This window comes from Falco punctatus (assembly GCF_963210335.1).
Source record: "Falco punctatus genome assembly, chromosome: 2".
In the NCBI taxonomy this organism is placed as follows: Eukaryota; Metazoa; Chordata; class Aves; order Falconiformes; family Falconidae; genus Falco; species Falco punctatus.
Genome location: NC_137581.1, coordinates 67848359 through 67862357, shown reverse-complemented (window position 1 = coordinate 67862357; position 13999 = coordinate 67848359).

The window sequence follows — 13999 nt, the reverse complement described above, 5'->3', positions numbered from 1 at the left end:
TAAAGCTTATTTTTAACTAAAGCTATGATCCTAAGCTTCTTCACAGCCTCAAATAAGCTGTGTGATTCATGTTTCAAAGCCTAATATTTTAGCCTCAAAAGCAGGATGAAATACTGTCATTTGAGTTTTTTAATGACTATGGACTAGTACATGCTTTTTCAGCCTTTCCTCAAAGGCTCTAAATTAGAATAAAACTAATTTCTACAGCACATGTAAGCCAATAAAAAGAGTATAGCAAGAGGAGGATATGGAGCCGGAAGCGAATACTATGGCACCGGGATTTGAGCTGAGTTTGTAGTGTATAATGATAAATTATGTACAAATATTATTACTATTATTATTATGTAGCATTATTCTGTGCCAGCACTCTTTGCAGCATGTCAGTCCAGAATGCAAAATTCTCGTTTTCCTCCCTTTTGCACAGTCTGAATAATGGAGCTTATTTTGTGCAAGTTTTGCCCCAGGGTTTCCCCTCTCTGACTGGCAGATGAATATGTGGTTATAGCCTTCCGCTCTGAGCCTGTGAAGCCACCCAGCTCCTCTGCTGTGATGCTTTCTGTAGCATAATACTCATGTGGAGCTTTACAACAGAGGGGACAAGTGGTCATGGAAGCTTAGCTGGTAATCCAAAGCCCCTTGAAACCAAAGGGCACTCTCCCGTTGGCCTCAGTGTGCTGCCAACGTGCTGCCAAATTCTACTCTGGGAGGTAGAGGAGAGGAAAAACCCATGTGAGAAATTTAGGGAGGATGCAAGAATGAGGGAAATGGGTCAGAGAAGCTGAAAGGAAAGGAAAAAGCAAAGTGGGAGTGAGAGATGGGTTTTAATAATAAGGGTCCTTGGGGAATAAATTGCAGTAAGCACTGAACAGCAAGAGTGAGGAGGTGGCCCTGCAGTGAGGATCTGTGAAAGGGATGGAGACCAACACGATGTTATCTCCATAAAGGAATGCAGATGAGACTTTTCTGCACGAACCTGGAGGCAGGAAAATGAAAAGTATTCCAGACTTCCCAAGGTAAATTGGAGGTTCAATCTGAGGCATCCCTTCCTGGGGATTTCTCTTTCTGTTCTTGTCTTTGTGGAGCAAATCAGGAGTTGCCTAATTACCTACCTCAGCATGGGCAGAGTTAAAGAAAGAGGCCTTATTGTCTGGTCTCTTATCTCCAAGAACCTGAATAATCAAATTTTGATGATGCAGCAGGCAAAGAACAAGACGCTATGCAGTGTAGTGTAGATATATTTTCATGGGCTGTCCCGAGGAAACAAATACTGCAGCCAAAAGAGTGGCAAAGAGCTGCTGTAGTCATTTAGTCACTTGACTCGTCCTTTTTATAAACAACCATGGAAAAACAGAATAGCTCTGTGCAGAAATGGCATCTAAAGTACATATATAGTCAATGACATTTGATTTGCAAAGGATGCCCCTTCGGAGTTCAAGGGGCAAACATGCACAGTCCTCTATCAAGGAAGAAAACAAATCAAAACGGTTGACCAGACTGTTTGGGTGTTCCTCGAGTTCTGCCAGTGCCATTCCTCTGATGTAGCTGTGGTCTGCAAACCCACCATACCACACTTGGCATGTTGCTGGGGTGGTTGTAAGCAAAAACTGAGTTTTCCCAGGCTGTGTTGGTCATCAGGTTTCAATGATCACCAATAAAATCATAAACAGTTTATACAACAGAGGCATTAAGGTCACAGTGACTTTTTTTTGGCAGTATAGCATGCTTTTAACTTTCTTTACCATGTTATAAGGAGATAGAAGTCACAGTTAATGAAGGATGAAAAGATCTAGAATGATTTTTTTTCAGTTGCATGAAAACATAAGCACATCTTGGTTACAAGGAAAGAAAAAGCTGTGTGAATTATTTACTATGAGAAATACAAAGAATAACACTGAGTAAAAATAATAAGTGCTATTCAAATGCAATAGAAGCCAGCAGAAGGCGGATACTTGCATTTAAAAACTTATTGTATTCATGGCTTCATTTATTTTGGTGGTGGTAGAATGTAAAGAACAAAATAAATCAGAACCAAAAATGGAAAAGATGGGATTAATATACAGCAGGGCTGTGAATGATTTGTTTCTCTTCCCACAATGCCCCTCTCCAGCTTATCTGAACACTTAGCTATGTTTATTTCCATAAAGAATGCATTTTATTCTGACGGAAGCTAGGATGTGCTTTTTCAAATGAAGCAAAAACTTTATTAAAATTCAAAAGAAAAGTAAACAGAGATGATTTGGGAAGCTTTATTCATTTATTTGGGCAAACACTGCTAAAAACATTTAGGTGCACTGCGTGTTTAAAAAGTAATAAATAGCTATTGTGCTTACTTCATAAACTTGTCAGTGTCTTCATTTTATTTTCCTGAACAAACTGAATTTCTGTACTGCTCATCCCCAGCCAGTTAATAAATACATCACCCTAAAAAGTGCTGTGGTATTAAATTTACAGCAGATAAAATATGGATGAAGTTGCTGTGCTTCAGGTACGTCAACTGTGATTTAATATCTCTGACTACCCTTATGAGGAGTAAAAGATTACTCGGCTGCTCCAACAGCAAGATACTGACCTTTGCTCCCAAGTAACAGCCACTCAGCAAATAGTACCAAATGAAGAAGTAGAATAACATATAGATTTGCCATAAGAAAAAATTGATCTAAATCCATATATCAAATCTGCTGATCAGAGCTCTGCAGAAAAAGTACCTCATAATCTTTAGTGTGGAATTGCAAAAACTTTTGGTGGAAAAGAAACAGTGAGGTTTATTTTAAAGTAAAAGATTTCTTGGGGCAAAAGGGTTCTATATGTGTGTGTGTGGTGTGTGGAGAGAATCATATACGTGTGTATATATATGCTGCCCCAAGACATCTTCAAGTACAAAAACATCCATGGATCTGTTAGATCATCAGCTAGTGATTTAGCAACCAGTCTTATCCCCATTTTCCATTTTTCTGTTAATTCTGTGAAAGAATGGATAAAAGTATAACATTGTCTCTGTAAATGAAGAAAAAAGTCCTCTGGGAAATCTTGTAACAGTCTGATTTAATTTGTATCTTTAAAAAAAGTTATATCTAAAGGTGATAAAAATCCCCAGGAAGAAATGTTTGTTAGCAAAGAAAATAAATTCTTGTGATTTACATTTTGCCTTCGAAAAAGGTGGGTGAGTGAAAGGGTGCTGCTCTGCACTTCAAAGCGAAAGCAAATGAAAAATTTTCAACAACAAAGGCAAAAAATGAAACAGACAAATCACTCTGCTGAGTACTTTTTAACCTATGGTGGCACATGTTAACAAAGCAACTGCTGTATATATAATAAGGATTGAAAAGGTAATCTTTAAATGTGGAAGTAAAATAAGAAATTTCCTTAATTAGTGCTAATTAGTCCTACTCAAGGAGGTAGAACTTGATTTACAGCACTAAAATCAGTATATTTATACCCGTATTAAACTTGCACAGATAAGATTTTCTCAAGCCATTAACAAATTATTTTAAAAACTTCTAACACCCATAATTTTAACACGATCTAATAATACTTATGCTTTTTATTCTGACAGTTATGTTTATATTATACCTTGATATGATAAGTAATTTTTGAACCCAATGTGTTTGTGTCCTCACAAATGAAAGCCTTGTTCAATTCCCTGTTCTGTTCAAGATATTATTTTTAATAAGCAGAATCTCTTTCCTGAAGAGGTGATTTGATTAACAAGTCCAAGAAAAATAACATGAGATTTGTCTCAAATGTCTGCTGTGATTATATTATGAATAATAAACTATTACCCCTAAAGATTATCGATGCATTTTTGTGAAAGCTAGATTTCTTTCCAACTGAAACTTAGAAAATAATGTGATTTGAAAATGTGGAAGTGGTGACATTTGTTTCAAGATTTTGGTTGGAGTTTTCCTTTCAATTAAAGTACCCTCTTTGCTATTAAGATAGCACTTAATGGCTTGGTTGAACAAGAATGTGCATCCTGCCCATCCTAGCCCAGATGTTACTCATTCAAACAGACGTCAGCCCATAAACCTTTCTAAACAAGTGCTTTCTCCACTCTGATTGCACAAGGGATTTGGTTGGGCAAGATGACATTTTCTTGAGTGACAGATGCTCATGCTGCAGCAGTACCATGGACACTCATAATGTCCTTGCAGAGCAGCTGCTCCTTGAGGATTTTATACTGTTTTCTTTGTGTTTGTAATAATAAAGGGGGAAAAAAATACCATTTGTACTTGAGGGGTTAAAAAACACACACAGCACTAAAAGCCAAGACTTACTAGCAGGACTGAAAGTCTCAGAAGCTGAAGATGTGCAGATACTGTGAACCTTTTAATGGCACATCACTTCAGACACCATAAAAGTATTTTATTGGGCATTCCTGCCCTGCCTGAACTGGTAGCAGAAGCGATCACAGGAGATGGAGGGAGGGAAAGAGGAAGTAGAAAGGATCATTGGCAGATAATCTGAGGGGCTAAATTTCTTGCAAAATAAGTGGGTTGTTTCTAAAATTTATGGATGGTTCCTAAATGTTAATTCTCTGCAACTGGACTTTTAACAAGCAAGAAGACATCAGATTTTTTTAAAATATGCATTTTTATCATAATAATAGAAATAATAAACAGTAACATCTGCTGTCAATTCATATTAGCCTGAACATTAGGAATTATCACTGAACAGTTATTAAAAATCCATTACAAAATGGATTTCAAATTAGTTTCAGAATAGACAACTTCAGGAAAACTGTTAGCACCCTAAAACAGGTAGGTAAGATCGAGCAGCATTTCTCAGCATCTCATTAATGTCTCTGGCCAGTAGTATTTCCCTAGTACAACCAACGCAGTGTCAGTGACATCATGCCATAGCCTATTACGGCATTCCTGAGCTCAGATGTCTGCAATATAAGCTCACTGAGCTGTTCCCTGCATGTCATGGAATATGACAGGCCACAAATATTCATAGAGCTCAGACGAATATTTTTCTCATTGCTAGTTGAGTGTCACTTCACACAGCTAACTCCCAGCCTCAAGCCCAGCCTATAACCAGCAGTTAAGACCCAGCCTGAGGTGCTCATATGCTGGTCGGGAGTGCTGGCATGAGCAGAGGGTGGCATTTCACCTTGAAGTCCCATTTAAGAATATGAAAATGGGTGACTTTATGTTGAGAAACCTGTGCTATCTTGATGCCACAAGCAAGATATTTTTTGTTGGACTACCATGCTGAATTTGGCCCAGCCTAGTATGCACCCTCTCTCAAGAATGTCCAGATGAGATGAAAACCATCCCTGCTCTCTAGTGATCCTGTGGAAGAAGGCACTTAACGCTGAGAAAAAAAAATTAAAGACAGCTAGAGGTAGCATAAATGTTAGCTGTTTGCCTAGGCAGGCCAAATTTAGGAGATATGACTCGCCATCTAGACCCGGCTGCTCATCGTGTCGAAGTCAGACTCAAGAGCCTCTGGCCAGGAAATGTAAAGCATTAATCGTTATGCTGGTGCCTTCAGTGAACCTGCCCTGTGGCTTGCAAACAAGGTTCAGTTTTCAAAACTATCAAGTGGGTGAACGAGCACTTTTTTTTAGAGAGGAAAGCTGATCTAAAAGATAAACAGAAAACATCTATCAAAGACGTTACTCTCAGAGTATGACATTTGGTCCCTCTTAATATTGCTTGAGAGTATTCCAGAGAATACTCCTTGGAAGGGATAGTCTGAATCCAAAAGGCTCTACTAGCACACAGTTATTAAATAGATCAAGTCTAAACGTTTTAAAATCTGCACTGTTAATAGTGTTGTCCTGAAGAAATGGTGAATCTGGTATTGAAAATAGAGCATCAACATAGTTTTGTAGTTCTTAAAAGTTCCCTGCAGGACGGGGGCAGAGGGTGAAGACTTGAAGGTGGGAGAAAGAGGAGTTGGATTTTGTTTCTTTAGCAGTTACAAGAGAAACAGAGAGAAAATATGATGAACAGAAACCTGGAAATAAGACATGGGGGTTTGCAGGCACGTGGGAAGGTATTTAAGACTGCGTTTACATGGAGGTGAAAAGAGCTGTGGATTAAGGAGGCAAAAATCAATTAAAAAATCTTCTGAGGGTTCAAGGGCATCTGAGGGGACAGCAGTCAGTAATGAAAAGCATGATACAGGCTGGAAAGGGCAAAAAGGAAGCATGGAAAATCTAGGCTTCTAAGAAGTAACATTGGGAGATGAGAGATGCAGTACCAGACATAATACGGGTTGGCTGAACCAAGGGAAAGCACAAAAACCCTTTCAGGAGGTTGTAAACAGCATCTGAGGACTCAGACCTGCAGCAGGGGCTTTATTAGCAGAAAGCTTGCAGCATGCTTGCCAGCTCTGGGAGACCTGGCTGCAGCACAAGGACGTGGAGCCTCCTAATAAGCAGAGAGGGAGACTGCTAAGAAAAGCTCCTGGTTTTCCTTGTGCCTAGATTAGGTGTTTGGTGTGCTCTTCTTAGCCTAAAGCTGGTTCCCTGTCTAAGGACATCACAGCACAATGACACAGAAGGCTGAAGACTTAACCCAGATTTTATTCAGCGAGGATTGTTTGACAGCACAGTCTCCCCCGTGGCTGCGGCTGAGAACTGAGCTCTCCTCCTGCAGCCATACGCTGAAGGGCTGATTCTGCAAGCTGCAGAGCACACCTGGGAACCCTTCAGCCCACCTGAGTTCAGTGGGGCTTGTGAGCACTCAAATCCTCACAGAAGTGATTGGCAGATGCCGGATGGTGTCCTTAGAGAATAAATGTTGCTGGATGTTCCTGCACCTCCTTATTAGTAGCAAATTATACCTGCAGCTGTCCAAGATTTTTTGACTCTGGCCCATCCCGTTCTTAATCAATTCTTGATACGTGTGTGTGCAAGAGGTGAAAAAACGTATTTGTTCCTTTCCTTTTGAATATTGGGCCAAGAGACAAAATCAAAGGGGGGGTGTGGGCGTGGAGTGGGAAGTAGAGGAAAGATTCACAAACATTCTTGCAAATAAAATCCATTTATCTACTCAGCTTCTTGCTAATTCACAAAGATCTAGTTAGATCTAGAGTAAGAATTTATTCACAGAAATGTTCACAGAAAAGCAGAGCAAATCCTACCATGAATAAATATTCATGGAAGTATTTGCACTGGGAGAGCTCCCTTGGCTATTCTAAAAGCCTCTTTTTTTTTTTTTTTTTTTTTTTTTTTCCTATAGTGTGGCTGGAAAGGATAGAATTAAGTAGCTTCAAGAAGTGAAAAAAGAACATAAAGTAGTAGTCAGAGAGAAGTGTATTTGCTGTTATTGCAGCCAGGAACAGTGAAGATGTTCACTGGGCAGATGACCTCTCCACTTTACAACCGGTTTGCCTTCAGTCGTGACTCTGAAAACTGGTGGTTCAGGGAAACATGGCATAAGTAGCTTGTCTGCCAAAGTGGTGTTAAACAGACTGAAAGCTGGGGTATTATTCATTAGGTGTCCCAGTGCAAACTTTCCCTGGCCATGGAAGGGGGAGATGGGCAATTAGGAAGCCACCATTTAACTGATGCTGAGCTTTGTAGGTAGTAAATCTCCATAGGCTCTTTAAGTTACTGCTGGAGAAGATGATGGGACAGTCATCCTAACAGGGACTGGGACACACATCTTCCCTGCCTTGCCATGGCTGCACCAGCAGTTACAGACCCTCTTCTTTTTTTCCCTGACCTGGTAAAATTGAAGATTTTTGCCTGCTCAGTGGCTTGTGTCCAACACTGCCCTGGCTCAGGTTTACTTGTAACCTGAGGATTATGGGCTTCAAAACCTTTCAAGTGGAAGCGAGAAGTGATCCAGCAGAGCTGTTGCTGCTACCATCGCCATCCTCCTGCAGGAGCTCAGCTCTGGGGTGCTCTAATGGAGAAACAAGTTGTGCATAGCCACAAGAGGCACCTCAGGGTTACCTGCCTCTCCTTGACACGTACCTGCTCCTTAAGCATTGCCAGGCTCTGCTCAGCACCTTGAATACAGCCCACTGCTGTTTTCACCCTCTGATGGAAACTGAAGTGGCTGAAAAGACGATGCAAGTCCCTCTCAGCCACCTCAGCTACTGGCAGGGAAACCCCGGTGTGCTGCTGGTACCTTGAGCACTGGTAGCTCAACCTTTCTGCAGTCACCGATGAGGAGCTTGAACGCCATGTCACCTGGACAAGGGGAGACACGCTGGGTGCCTGTGCATGCATCCAAGTCTGATAGTTACAACCTGGGACTGTGGCTCCAGGAAGAAAAAAACTCCTCTTTCACCTCAACAGATTCACACCTGCCTTGCTCTTATGCACAGAGTTAGTAGCGTTTTATACGTTAATGAAAAGGCCAGTTATATTTTTAGGTTCATTCTTAAAATATAACTTTATAGAGAACTGAGAGAATTTTGTGGTCAAATACTTAAAAAACAACCAAGACTAGAAACCTTACCAGTGTTGATCATATATCTGGAAAGCTAACAGCACCCAATATACAATGTGGCACTTTGTCCTTTTGTTGTATATTTTCAGTAAAAACAACAAAACTGAGAACCAGTGCTTACTTGACTTTGTTAGCACTTTTATTTATTTATTTTCCTTCCAGTTTTTCACCCTTGATGTATCTCCTAAGACTGTGAGCAGGATACATAGTGCTTCATATTCCGAGTGCTGAGGCCTATCTATCAAAAGCTGACTGGAGTGGGTGGTGAAATACAGTAGGAGGTGGCTAGCTACACAGTTGTACTATTAAATTACTGTCTGTCCAAGGAGAGTAATCTCTTGTTTCAGCAGCAGGTACTACTACCAGAGACTGTAAAAACCTCAAGCGCTCTGAAATAGGCTGTCATATGGAGCACCATAAATTACATCAGTCAAATATTCCATCATTCATCCACTCTGCGGTCTTACAGTGGGATGAATAGTCTGCTCAAGGGAGAAAAACAACCACCAACTTTCTGATTCCTTTTCTATTTACCTTCTGAGAGAGCTGTAGGGGCCACTTTCCCATGGGAAGTTTTAATTAGCCATAAAATATAATTTTCCATTTCCATAGCTGCAGGTCTCGGGGACCACACGGGTTGCTCCCCAAAGTGCAGCAGAGGTGCAGGATTTTCTTTTTCTTGAACTGCAGCTATTGTTATCCACATTTTTATTAAGAAGTTTAAGACATGCAGCATCAACGACTTCCTTTTCATCTTTGTGGAACAGAACATTTGACAGTAAGTTAAAATCCTAAATAAAATATGAAAGCTGCCAGCACATGCCAGAAGTCTCTCAGAGAGCATATATGAAAAGTTGCTCCTAAGATGCAAATGTCACTAATACCATATGAAAATTGCAAAAAGGTATATGAAAGTCACTAATGTGACATGAAAGAACAAAAGTCTTCAAATTATGTGAAAGTTGTTGTTCCGATATGTTACCCTTACTGTTCTAGTTACTTTCTATTCTATCTTATTAGCAACTTCCATTTCAAACAAATCTTTGATAAAAGTCTTATTAACAGTTTTCCCTAAGTATCAGAAAATTGTATTTCCAGTTGCACTGAGTGAAGCGTGACCTCATTAGCAGACTTTTGTATCGGTGCATGGCTTTTTTACTCCCTTTCCTTTGGAAAATACATGCATTCCTGCAGGCACACTCTCTTCTTGCTTTGTCTCTATGAAGGTATACACAGACTACGGTCCCCACAAAAGGTTAAGAGCAGCCTTAAAGTAGGTTTTTGGAACAGAAATTTCCATCACCATTATGGTCTCAGTCCACATTGCTAGCTACAGAGCTGTTTAAAAATATCAATACCATGTTTAGGAAGAGCTATGGTCTTTAGGAAGCCCTATCTAAATAAGAACCTGAGCCCACACCAAGATGCCACATGTGTCTGAGTTTTCCTTCCAGGGGAGAGCTCTGGTGCAGGGTTTAATCCATATTTGAGCAGGGAGGGGGGTGCATTTTTACTAATCCTGTGCAGACAGTGTTCAGTAAATCCCTACTTCTGCAATCAGAGATGAGTGTCCTTGTGGACTCCTTGAGTGACAGTGAGACCTCATGAATGCATAAGAACAGGGCAGCACGAAGCCAAGTTCAGGCTTGTTAGTACTTCAGAGCTATTTTTCTACAGACCAGTGCCTGTGGAAGTGTCAGAGCTGAAATGATCTAGAACATGGACATAATAGACTTTGGGCTTTATGGGTCCACTGATTTGGAATATATTTTTATCAGCCAAGAGTGTTATTTCTTCTTTTGTTTTTGAAATCTTCTGTGAAGGCGACGAAATAACATTGCATTGCTAGCTCTAGCTGCTGAAGTCCTGTATTTCTCCCACGTAACTCATGCAAGCAAAACATCAGGTCAAGCATGCTATGAGAGGGTCAGGATGCTAACAGGAGATGAAAACATGAATAAATGACAAACATTTGTGGTACAGATTTCCTGGCTCCATATGTAGGCCAGACCTGACCTCTGCATACTGGGAGGGGGTGGCTGTTTGCCCCCCGCAATGCAGTACTTGGTCTGTATGATGAGCTTGAAAAAAAACTACCTTTCACAAGTGAAATGGCCGTTGAATACTATGTGATAAAGCCCTGTCCCAAGATGCACCAAAGCAAGTCATTGAGTGACATTACACATTGCATCCTATTAACAGCTTCCCCTTATATTTGTTTTTGATAGTGGGGAACTGCAATTAAACACTATAAATGCACTAGTTACATATCAGGTGACTGTTCCTAAGCAAGAACCTGTAATTTGCCCCCAACAGTCCCTTCTCCTTTGACTTTTGGTCAGAAGATAATGCAGTTTGTACATTTAATAACGGTTTGGATATACTGCTGTGGTGGGTTAACCCTGGCTGGGTGCCAGGTGCCCTCCAAAGCTGCTCTATCGCTCCCCTCCTCAGCTGGGCCGGGGGGAGAAAATAGAATGAAAAGCTCACTGGCCGAGGTAAGGACAGGGAGCAATCGCTCACCAATTACCGTCACGGGCAAAACAGACGCAACTTGGGGAAATTAGTTTAATTTATTACCAGTCAAATCAGAGAAGGGTAGTAAGAAAACCAAATCTTAAAATGCCTTCCCCCCACCGCTCCCCTCTTCCCGGGCTCGACTTCGCTCCCCCCCACGGGCCGGCGGACGGGGCTGGGGCTGGGGCTGGGGTGTCCCTCAGGCGGTCCCTGCCGCCCCTGCCCCTCGGGGGAGGCTCCCCACACTCTGCCCTGCTCCAGCCCGGGGTCCCTCCCACGGGAGCGGCTCCTCCGCGACCTTCCCCCGCGGGAGCCCTTCCCCCGGGCTGCAGCTCTTCACGCACCGCCCCGGCCGGGCCCCCCCGCGGTGCCGCCCTTCAGGCCCGGCCGGCTCCAGCCCGGGCCCCCCGCGGGGTCACAGGCCCCGAACCTGCCCCGGCCCGGGCTCCCCCCCGCGGGGCCACAGGCCCTGCCAGGAGCTGCTCCGGCCGGGCTGCCCGCGGGTCGCAGCCTCCCTCGGGCACCCCCTGCCCCGGCCTGGGGTCCCCCGCGGGCTGCGGGGGGGGATCTGCTCCCCCGTTCGCCGCCATGGGCCGGGGGCACGGCCTGCCCCAGCGGGGGCTTCGCCGGGGGCTGCCGGGGCGTCTCTGCTGGGCGCCTGGAGCCCCCCTGCCCCTCCTGCCCGGCCGGGGGGCTGCAGGGTGCTGCGCTCACACCTCCTCGCCCCTCTCTCCGGCTGGGGTCGGCTTTCCCACTTTTTAAACACGCTGTCCCAGAGGCGCTGCCACCATCACTGCTGGGCTCGGCCTTGGCCGGCGGCGGGTCCATCTTGGGGACGTCAGACACAGGGGGAGCTTCTGGAAGCTTCTCACAGAAGCCACCCCTGTAGCCCCCCCACTACCAAAACCTTGCCATGCAAACCCGATACAATTGCTAAAAGATGAAATTATTGTAACACTGTGTATTTTTTTTTTTAAAAAGGGCAAAAAAAAAAAAAAACAAAAACTTTGAAGCTAATAATCAAAAGATTAGAGAAAGGATATCTTTTAATTAATTTCAAACCCTGGATTGAGTATTAAATAGAAACATGAAAGAAAGATTTTCAATTGGAAGGGCTGGTAACTGAAGAGTCTCCACTCTCTTGAGGATTACCATTTAATTTTAAACATTGATTTAAAATAAATGATGGCACAGTCCCCAAGGAAAGATGTATTTCAGTTGTAAACATAAGAGTGATGTATAATAAATGAAATATATAACATTCTCCTTGAGGAGTTTTTTACTTTATTGTGCAATCATGCTATGGGAATTATTTATACCCTTTAACTTGAGTCTCAGACAAAAGCTATCAGGTATCTTTCTGTAATCAGCTTTTCCTTTATTTATATGCCTGTATTTACATTTTTGAAAATTTGTCTGTGATATCAGTTCTTCTATCACCAATACTTGTGAGGGCATGTGATAGATGTGAAAGGTTTACTCTGGATTATCACCGGAATGCCAAGGCTCTCATACCAGTCCTGACCAAATACCTCACCTTATAGAAAGCCTTATAGTTCCCCACCACACAGCCAGTTTTCTCACTTACCTCATCATAGCCCATACAGACTTTTTCATTCACAACTGTGTTTGTCAGCTCTTCACTCCATTGCAGTCCTCTCATTTTCCAATTTCTCCTTCCTAAATATTAAGATGTATTGTACCCTAGTTCTAGGAGAAGCAGCTTTTCCGCTTCATTTGGTTTATGTCCTGTCAGCATCTAGGTGAACACAATAATTATGAATAGTTGTTTCAGTACTTCTAGGGAGTCTGATTTTTTCTAGGTGTTCCCATTCCACTATATTTTCTCTTTACTTTTTTTTAAGGTAAAAAAAAAAAGTGATGGTGAAGTTTATTGGGCAAAAGTTTGGTTTAAGCAATTTTCTTTTTAGGGAAAACATATGCCCTATCAACTCAGGTCTGGAGATCTGTTTCTAAGGTTTTAGAGCTTACATTAATCCAGCTAAAGGACAAAGACATGTTCAATGACCTAGCTGTCCAGTCAAGACTCCATCTCCTGATCTTCTGAATCTCACTTTTCCTGAGAATTCCTTCATGCTCAGTGTGAAAAGAAAAGCACTCCCCAAGATGGCTGAGGCACAGCTCAGGAGGCACTTTGAAAACCAGAACAGGTAATTCTTAGTGGGGCCTGATGGTTCCTGCATTTTGTAGGAGACCTATCCAGTAAAGTGTGAATGTACATTCAGCTGGATGATGTCTTTCAACAATTCTTGCTTCCCCTGCATTTTTTTGTAAAAGTTCAGTATTTGCTGTTTTCAGAGGGCAACTACTTATTTTTTGTCATTGTTTGGATACCACGCCATCCTGTTGTCCTTATAGAGCGTTTTTGGATCACAAGTGCATTGTAACTACATTTAATTTGACACTGTGCAATGGAAGATGAGTAAAGAGACAGGAGATGGAGCATATTTCCTAATTAATTACAATATTAATAAAATAATTGTAGTTGTGACATATTACTCAATGATTAGTCATATCTTGCCATGAAAATTCTTTTGCACGCAAAGCCACATGTGGAGAGTCACTTTCTTTGTCATCCTGCACATTGGGCTTTTGGGTACTTGGCAGTTTTGGTTATATGGAGTTCTCAGTGGAGCTAATAATGTGGACAAAATGGAAACTCCTTACTCTGTTCTCCACATTCAGACCACTAGACAGCAGTATTTTTCATAGTAAAACGTGTTGCTGTGTGAAATATTGAGACCATTAGAGCAATAATATCTTCACTGAATGTGTGGGTAGAAGAGTGCAGGTGGTAGACCCTTAATGTTTACCTATCTGAAGACTGTAGCACCCATGGAAGTAAAATGTTGCTTTTGAGGAAGCTTTTACTGACCTGCTTTTTCAGATTTTTCTGCTGACTTGGTGTCGGTTGTGTTGGCAGAGCTACTGCCTCAAAAATGAGACGCTGTCTACATACAAAGCCTTCAGCACTCAGCACAAACTGGGAGATGTTCTCTCTCCCAGCTTTGTTTCTAATACTCTGAGGGGAGAAAAGAGTTGTATTT